The following is a 9,336-nucleotide window of genomic DNA, read 5'->3' on the forward strand; positions in this document are numbered from 1 at the left end:
TAAAAGGTTCACAACAATTTCCGGTGTAGAAATCGTTGTGAGAAAAATAGACTATTTGAATGAAAGCAAGAAGAAAATATAAAGCACGGTACAATTTCGGCAGCACTTCGTTAGCAGGAAATCGGACATTGAGAACTGAGGTGACTGCTTCTATTTATAGGGGAGCTTCTGCAGTTGGGATGCGTGAAAAGAGGAAGCTCAGCTGACTTGGACTTGGAGACGTGCGTCTCCACTTCTTCAGGAAGCTCCTTTGAATAACTTGAGACGTGCGTCTCAAGTGGAGAAAATGTAGGGGACTGGAGACGTGCGTCTCCCTTTTGCTGACGTGGCCAATGAGACATTGGAGACGTGCGTCTCCACTTGCTTGTGTGGTTTGGGCCACGCACATTTGATTCTCAGTGGGCTGGCTTGTTTCTTTTGGGCCTTAGGATCTTCTTTAGTATATTTGGGCCTTAATTGTTCCTCCTTTTCACTTCAGCACCCATTTATCATATTTTAGGCCTAAATAGTGGTCGTTTTAGCTCCATTTCCTCTCCTTTTCATAAATAGTCGTAATAAGAGTGTAAAGCCTGAAACAAAGCAAAAACTCGCGTAATATCATAATAAATCAACATAATAAACGGAAAATGCTATAAATATCTACGGATTTCAAGCTAAATATACGATATAAAATCGTGTTATCATAAATCCGTTGATTTGACCTCTTAGCATAGCAGTTTTGCTAGGCGGAAAGTATCTCGCTAAGAATACTCTCTTCAATTCATCCCATGTAGTTATGGAATTATAAGGCAGGGATTGAAGCCACGCTCTTGCTCTATCTCTCAAGGAGAAAGGAAAGAGACGTAATCGAATAGCTTCGGAACTAACGTTGTTAGCTTTGACAGTGTCGGCATATTGCACGAACACAGATAAATGGAGGTTGGGATCGTCTGCAGGGCTTCCAGAGAATTGATTCTGTTGAACAGCTTGGACCAACGAAGGTTTCAGTTCGAAATTGTTTGCCTCAATCGCATGTGGTGCGATACTTGAGTGCGGTTCAGCGCGTGAAGGAGCGGCATAGTCTCTAAGAGGACGAATAGCAGCCATCTCTAACTTCGGGATAATTTGATTGATTTGATTAGTAAAGGTCAATTCCTGATTAATCGGAATTGGTGCTACTTCGGGAAGATTGCGAGCTCGACGTTTGACGTTAATGAATCGTTCGATCTCGTTAATTTGTTGTATTAAATCTCCTCCTTGTGAACGAGTATTTGGCATACAATCGTTCAAAAAGAAAGAAAGAATTGCCCTAGTCTCTACGGTGTAATAGTGAGTTACGATATCGACTTAAATAGTCCCCGGCAACGGCGCCAAAAACTTGATCGCGACTTTACGTGTCTATTAATCTGATGACTGCAAGTGCACAGTCGTGTCGTGTAGTTTTAAAAGATATCGAATCCACAGGGACTATGAATCGATCTACCGTTATCTAAGGTTACTATGTAAAGCTAAGGCTGATAATAATTTGACTGTTCCTAAGGGAGAGTGATTGTGAATAGTAAGAAATATAATAATGAACAGATATCAGTATGTATTTCGTTTAACTTTAGGTGATCCGAAGGTCCATTGGCTAATGCATAATTCAATTAAAAATCCTTACTAATTCAATTGGTTAAAAATCCTCATCTCAAACTTTCGCTCTGTTGATTTAGATTACTATCCTAACTCTTAATGTACGCTTTCGCCATCCCATTAGATATTAGAAAAGCTTTTTGGAAACAACGTAATTAATAAAATGCCTGTTTTATGAAGTTGTTATCTATTTAAATCTCCTAATCTCAAACTTTCGCTCTGTTGACTCGGAACATGCTAATATCCCTAACGTACGCTTTCGCCATCCCGCTCGGGAGTAAAAACAATTTTTGAAAATAAATAAGTTTCTAATTAGTTTTAATACGCTTTCGCCATCCTTAAAACTAATGTCTAATGTCTACTATCCAGTTAAAGATCTCAAACTTTCGCTCTATTGATTTTAACCTTTGACCGTCTTAAACCCTCAAACTTTCGCTCTATTGGTTTTAAGACTTACTAATTAAATTAGACATACAAACCAAAAACAAGTGATAATTAACAAAATATAATTAAGCCAATTTATTTCGGATCCCACAGTTAACTTACTTTACATACCGATACCTTAGTAAATTAGCCAGACATATTAATACGGTTAAGCATGCATAAATTAATTTGGCTTATAATAAAAGGCATGTTAATAGGCATATAATATATCATGCAATAACTATATAAATAAAGGCGGTAAATATTAAACCTGAATTAAATAAATTGCAATTGAATCTTCGAGTACTGAACTTCCACCACAGGTTGGCTGGATCGTTCTTCGGAATTTAAACGGACGGAAATTAAAACAAGGAAATAAAAGTGATAAATCTAACGTAAGGCTAGATTTATAAAAGGTTCACAACAATTTCCGGTGTAGAATTCGTTGTGAGAAAAATAGACTATTTGAATGAAAGCAAGAAGAAAATATAAAGCACGGTACAATTTCGACAGCACTTCGTTAGCAGGAAATCGGACATTGAGAACTGAGGTGACTGCTTCTATTTATAGGGGAGCTTCTGCAGTTGGGATGCGTGAAAAGAGGAAGCTCAGCTGACTTGGACTTGGAGACGTGCGTCTCCATTTCTTCAGGAAGCTCCTTTGAATGACTTGAGACGGGCGTCTCAAGTGGAGAAAATGTAGGGGACTGGAGACGTGCGTCTCCCTTTTGCTGACGTGGCCAATGAGACGTTGGAGACGTGCGTCTCCACTTGCTTGTGTGGTTTGGGCCACGCACATTTGATTCTCAGTGGGCTGGCTTGTTTCTTTTGGGCCTTAGGGTCTTCTTTAGTACATTTGGGCCTTATTTGTACCTCCTTTTCACTTCAGCACCCATTTATCATATTTTAGGCCTAAATAGTGGTCGTTTTAGCTCCATTTCCTCTCCTTTTCATAAATAGTCGTAATAAGAGTGTAAAAACTGAAACAAAGCAAAAACTCGCGTAATATCATAATAAATCAACATAATAAACGGAAAATGCTATCAATATCTACGGAATTCAAGCTAAATATACGATATAAAATCGTGTTATCAAATTCCCCCAGACTTGAACCTTTGCTTGTCCTCAAGCAAAATAATAAAATAAAGATAGGAGGACAGCGAAATGAAATATGCTTCCACCATGTCGTTCGGTCATACTCAGCTACATAGTGTTCTTGTTTGAAAATAATGTTGCAGATCCTAGCAATAAGCTAATAGTAGCGACACTAGACAACTCCCAGCATGCATACCAATCCGAATCATGCCATTATAGCTTGACCTTGACTCGTCATCATGTTTTACCCTTTTCATTCGCGCGCAATCACATTAAGCCCTTTATCTTGACACGCACATAGCAGAGTAGTCGGTTAGTGACTATGATCCTTCTTATGGAGTTCTGGCACAATTATGTGGTATACTCCTTAGCGCTCATTTGTAGATTGTGGGGAATCGGACAATAGTCCTTCCTACCAAGTTCAGTACCAGATGACATCTAAACCAATCAACAATGAGTTTTTAAATTCTTTGTATTTGAGATTTGTGACCGTTAGGTTAAATGATCTTGTGAGGATCACCTTACTTAGTAAGCACATTTCTTTTTAGCGGTTAAGCACATAATTATTATTATGAGGATCATACACTTATATTCATCGACTCTCTGCGTAGTTGGTATCTAAGACGGTGCCGACTGCTAGAATAAACTACTAAGGGTTACTTCAAAAATTAAAGTCGATGGTTTCGGTATAAAGGGTATTCAAATCGGTTGCGCATACTTGGGGGTTTTAGAGTGTTGGGACAATAAGGATATTGACTTGAATCTTTATCAATTTCTATGCGTTGAGTGTTTGAGTAGCTTCGTATTTCTCGAGCGTGTGGGGTTGTGCGTTTATCGTTTTGGAGTAAAAATTTTGTTATGGCTCAAGAAAATGGAAGAAATTGTAATAACTACGGAATTATACATATAAGACTTGAAATTCCATAAACATTCTTTATTGAATTAGAAAAACATTACAATGAAGGGAAATAAAACTGAAAGGAAGGGAAATAAACTAAAAGGAAATAAAACTAAAACAAGTAATACGACTCCCCCAGACTTAAATGATGCAGTGTCCTCAATGCATGCCAACTACTCCTCAGTGTTGCGGTTGCGAGAACTGCTCGCGCCTCTTGTACGAACACGGCGACGTCTATCAGTAGGAGAGCCATTTACACGGATGTTAAGATCATGCAATTGTGTAGCAATTTCAGTGTATTGACCTTCGTTCCTAATAGCATAGTCACGGTGCTCTTGTTGCATCTCTCGAATGAGCCTTAGTGTTTCAATTTGATTTGTCTGCATAGCTTGAAAGAGTTGATCTTGGCGTTGAATTGCAGCATACATGGCATCAAGAGTGATAGGCGGAGGGTTGTTTTGAGGAGGTTGGTTAACATCAGCTTGTTCTTGGTTGAGTTCTTCTTCATTTGCATCCACAGGTTCATTAGGATGTTCAGGTTGGTTTTCTTGAGGATTTTCATTAATGAGCCTCCAACGCTGAACATAACGGATGTTGATTTGTTCTGGGCATGGCAGGATGACATAAGGAATCAGAACTTTGTTGACGACCAAAGTGTAGTGGCCATCATGGCGGGGTGAAACCAAGTGGGAGTCACGGAAGTAGGTGAGGTCGAGTGATTGAGCAGGCATCATGAGATGAGAGAGGGAGATGAGGTCATCACCAAGACCTAAGGCACAGGCCAAGGAAGTAATAATTCCGCCAAACAGAAAGGAGTTTGTAGCGGGGGCGTTGATGCAGCCTTGGATGTGTTGGAGCATAAAAGGTGCGGCATTGAAACGAATATTGTTAAGCGCACAGTAGAGGAAAAATAATTCATTTTGGTTTACCTTGTGGTTGTTGGATCTTGCAAAAATAGTGTGCCCCAAAACACGTTGAAAATAACGTATAGCGGGGTTTTGAATGTGAGAAGCATGTAGAGCCCTCCAACCAGTAGGAACTTCGCCAGTAAGATTAAACCAAAATTCGAAAGCAAGTTCTTCCCAAGATCGGCCATTGAGTTCTTGAAAGATTGTGCGGAGAGCATTGGGTGCTTTATTAAAATGCAAGTACGTAGCCACGACTTCTTGATCCAGAGTAAATTCACGGGTGAACATCCTAAATTGGATGCTACCGGTTAAGAGTGGTTGATCAGAAGGAGTGTCATAGTTGAAAGAGCTCAAGAACTCTAAGACGAGCGGCTCATAAGTTGGTACGGGTTCGGTACAAAGATGGTGTAGGCTAGATTTAGTGAGTAAACGGGTGACACCATCAATGAGACCCAGATTTTCTAGACATTCGATGTTCACAAATTTTGTGGGAACAACCGAACGTTCATAGAATGCAAGGTATTTGGTTCTTTGAGCATCGTTGTCATCCTCTCGAAAGATAGTATTTGCAAGGTTAGGAGGTGGCCTCTCTGGACGCACACTACGGATGATTGAACGTGGAGGCATGATGAGTTTGAAAAGAAAAATAATATGGAGAGTAGAAGAGTAGAAAATGGTTTGGAGGTTGTGAAGAAGAAGAGTGGTGGTGGTGTGGTTTTATAGTGAGGTTTGAAAATGGTGTGGTTAATGGAGAATTAAAATGGAATTATGGTGGTGTTTGAAGTTTGAATGGAATGGAGAAATGGGAAATGATGTGGAGTTAAAGAGGTGAATGATGGAGGATGAATGAGGTTAATGGTGTTTAAATGGAAGAAATAATGGGGAGTATGAAGAAGTTTGAATTTTGAAATTCAAATTCAAAATTCAAAATGGAGTTATGGTGGTTCTGCTGCCTGGTCAAACGCAGACTGCTAGCCTTGGGAGACGCGCGTCTCAGGCAGTCAGTCTGCTGGGGGACAGGGCATGGAGACGGGCGTCTCCTGTCCTTTGCGTGCAGTGTGCTGGTCCCACATGATTGGAGACGTGCGTCTCCATGCTTAGGCAGGTGGCTGTCACGCGTGCATGGGTGTGGACCAGTTCTGACATAGGATTTATTAGAGAATAACATAGATTGGAATATGGGATGTTACTATAAACAGCAGAATACCAGACTGAGTGAGTTATATGCGTTCACAAATATATAGCAGTCAGGCAGCAGAATATTATAACACAGTAGCAGTAATGAATAAAATATTGCATTTCAAATTAAAAACTGGTACTGGATGTTGACAGAATTAGAGTGTAAAAGTGCAAAAAATTAAAATTCTAAACTAGGAATTAGAAATTGCTAAAACTAGAAATAAAATCTAATAATCTAAACGGTAACATCTAGCCACGTCTATTGTTGTGCACATTAGAATAAATGTGTTTGAAAACTTCGTCAAATTGAGCATTGACGGTGTCGATGAAATCGAAGAAGTGCATTTGTAAAGTGTGTAGCTCGTTGCGCACATGTTGTACATCTTGTTGCAGTGCATTGATGGCTTGCTCATGTGTGTTCTGATTAGGCATTCTTTGGTTCACTGATGCGGTGGATGTAGCGGGTTGTTGAGGTTCAAGCTCGACATCAGTCATATCAACAGTATAATCATCAGTAGGAGTCTCAGGCTCATACTCGGAAATGGGTTCATCTTCAGGAAGAGGTTCATAGTATCCGGGAGGAGTGTCAGGTTCAGATTCCGATACGTGCATTTCCTCATCAAAATGTTCATAAGCTTGTGGGGTTTCAGGTTAGGATTCTCTCTCAGGGATCTGACCATAGTAAAGCCAGTTAGCAGGGTTGTGCACACTCGTCCTAGGACTCGGTAAGGTGAACTGATCCAATACTTTATTATCAATGAGTAAATCGAACTGATCAGGTCCAAGGTTACCGATGATACCTCGGTTAAAGCAGAAGTGAACGTCCATAGAATTGTGGGAACCCAGAGGTGTCAATCTAAGTAGAGGTATTCTCAGTCCTATAGCATTAGCAATCATAGTGACAAATCCGCCGATCCTAATAGGTAAAACTTCGTCTTGCGTGATGCGCTCGAAGTTTGTTAGCATGAATGCGATGGCGTTGACCGGACGATTCTGAGAGGAGCAGAACATGATGAATAACTCTTCTCTAGAAACTTCAGTGACATTATCGGGTTTACCAAAGATGTAGTGAGCAATGATCTTATGAAAGTATCTGAAAGCAGGGTTGTGGATGTTCTCAGATTGGAATTCGTTCTCTTCAGGGTTATCGTTTCCAGTGATCTTGCCCCAATATCTTTCCAACTCCCAGTATGCAAGACTGTCTTCAGCTACTTTGGTGTATGCATCTGATCCACGAGGTAGTTCTAGCATTTCAGCAAAATCTCGGATGCAAAAGTTAAATTCCATACCAAAGAGTCGAAAGAGGATGACTCCTTTCTTCAGTCCTTGTCCACAGTTAGGAAGATAGGTCAAGGAACTCAAGAATTCCAGAGTGAGCTTCCGGTAGGTACTAAACTTGCGGAACAGGTGAGAACCGGTCCAACCGATTTGGTTCAGCAAGTGCATGACGCTCTCTTCAATACCAAGTCTTTCCATAGTCGGTTGGTGAGGATAGCAAGTCAAATCCATTTGTCTTTCAGCCAGCTTATCAAATCTTGCTTCTTGTCCTCTACCACGGAACACAACTTCCATATTATCGACTTCTTGCATCTTGATTAGTTAGTAGTTACGAAAACCTAGAAGTTGAAAATATTAAGATTAAGTTAGAACTAGGCTAGTGTTGATTTAAAAGGAATAAAAATAAAAATAATATAAAAATGTAACAAATTATAATAATAAATATAATTATAAAAAGGAAATATTTTCTCGAATTAAGATAGCAGTTATAATTATTGTAATTATTATAAAATGTAGGAAAAATATAAAAATGATTAAAATTAAAATAAAAATAATTCAAAATAGAATAGATTATTTAAATAAAAATAAAAAGTTAAAAATAAAAATAAAAATAATAATAAAATAAAAGAATAAGTAAATGTGGGTTGTCTCCCACCAAGCGCTTTGTTTTATGTCGTAAGCTCGACGATTTAAAAATAGAAAACTATTTTTTCGAATGAGCGGGTAGCTCGTCAAGTTTAAAAAGTTCGATGTTTTCATCATGTTCGAGATGGTGGTAATACTTAAGACGTTGCCCATTTACGATAAAAGGTTTGACGGTTTCTCCTTTGATTTCTATCGCTCCACTCGGAAATATGTTAGTTATTTCGAAAGGGCCAGACCATCTAGATCGTAACTTCCCAGGAAATAATTTTAATCTAGAATTAAATAGAAGTACTTTATCGCCTATGCTAAATTTTTTTCTAGATATACGCTTGTCGTGCCATTTTTTCGTTCTCTCTTTATTAATTTTGGCGTTTTCGTAAGCGTCTTGTCTAAGTTCTTCTAATTCGTTTATGTGTAGAAGTCGTTTCTCACCAGCGGCGGTGTAGTTTAGATTTAAATTCTTAATGGCCCAATAGGCCTTATGTTCTAACTCTACCGGAAGGTGGCATGATTTTCCATAAACGAGTTTGAATGGGGTAGTTCCTATTGGAGTCTTAAAAGCTGTTCTATAAGCCCATAAAGCTTCATTTAACTTGGTTGACCAATCCTTTCTAGATATAGCAACAGTTTTCTCCAATATTTGTTTTATTTCGCGGTTAGATACTTCTACTTTGCCCTAGAACGGCTCCTACAGCATAATCGCTTGCGTCACACATTATTTCGAAAGGTTCGTTCCAGTCGGGAGGTTGCATAATTGGCGCAGAGATTAATGCTTGTTTAAGCGTATGGAATGCTTCAGTGCATTTATCGGTAAAAATTAATTCGGCGTCTTTCATTAGTAATTCGATTAAGGGTTTGGTTATTTTAGAGAAATCCTTAATGAAACGTCGGTAAAAACCAGCGTGTCCTAGAAAACTTCTTATTTCTCTAACAGTTTTGGGAGGTTGAAGGTTTTCGATAATTTTGATTTTGGCTTTATCTACTTCGATTCCTCTATCGGATACGATGTGTCCAAGTACAATTCCTTGTCGAACCATGAAATGGCATTTTTCCCAATTAAGGACTAGGTTTACGCTTACGCATCGTTTAAGTACTAATTCAAGGTTCTCTAAGCATTTTTCAAAACTTCCTCCACAGACCGAGAAGTCGTCCATAAAGACCTCCATTATTCCATCCAGGAAGTCGGCAAATATTGCCATCATGCATCTTTGGAAGGTCGCGGGTGCATTGCAAAGTCCAAAAGGCATTCGTCTATAAGCAAATGTACCATAAGGACAGGTAAACGTGGTCTTCTCTTGGT

Source organism: Vicia villosa, linkage group LG7 (assembly GCF_029867415.1).
Source record: "Vicia villosa cultivar HV-30 ecotype Madison, WI linkage group LG7, Vvil1.0, whole genome shotgun sequence".
Taxonomy (NCBI): domain Eukaryota; kingdom Viridiplantae; phylum Streptophyta; class Magnoliopsida; order Fabales; family Fabaceae; genus Vicia; species Vicia villosa.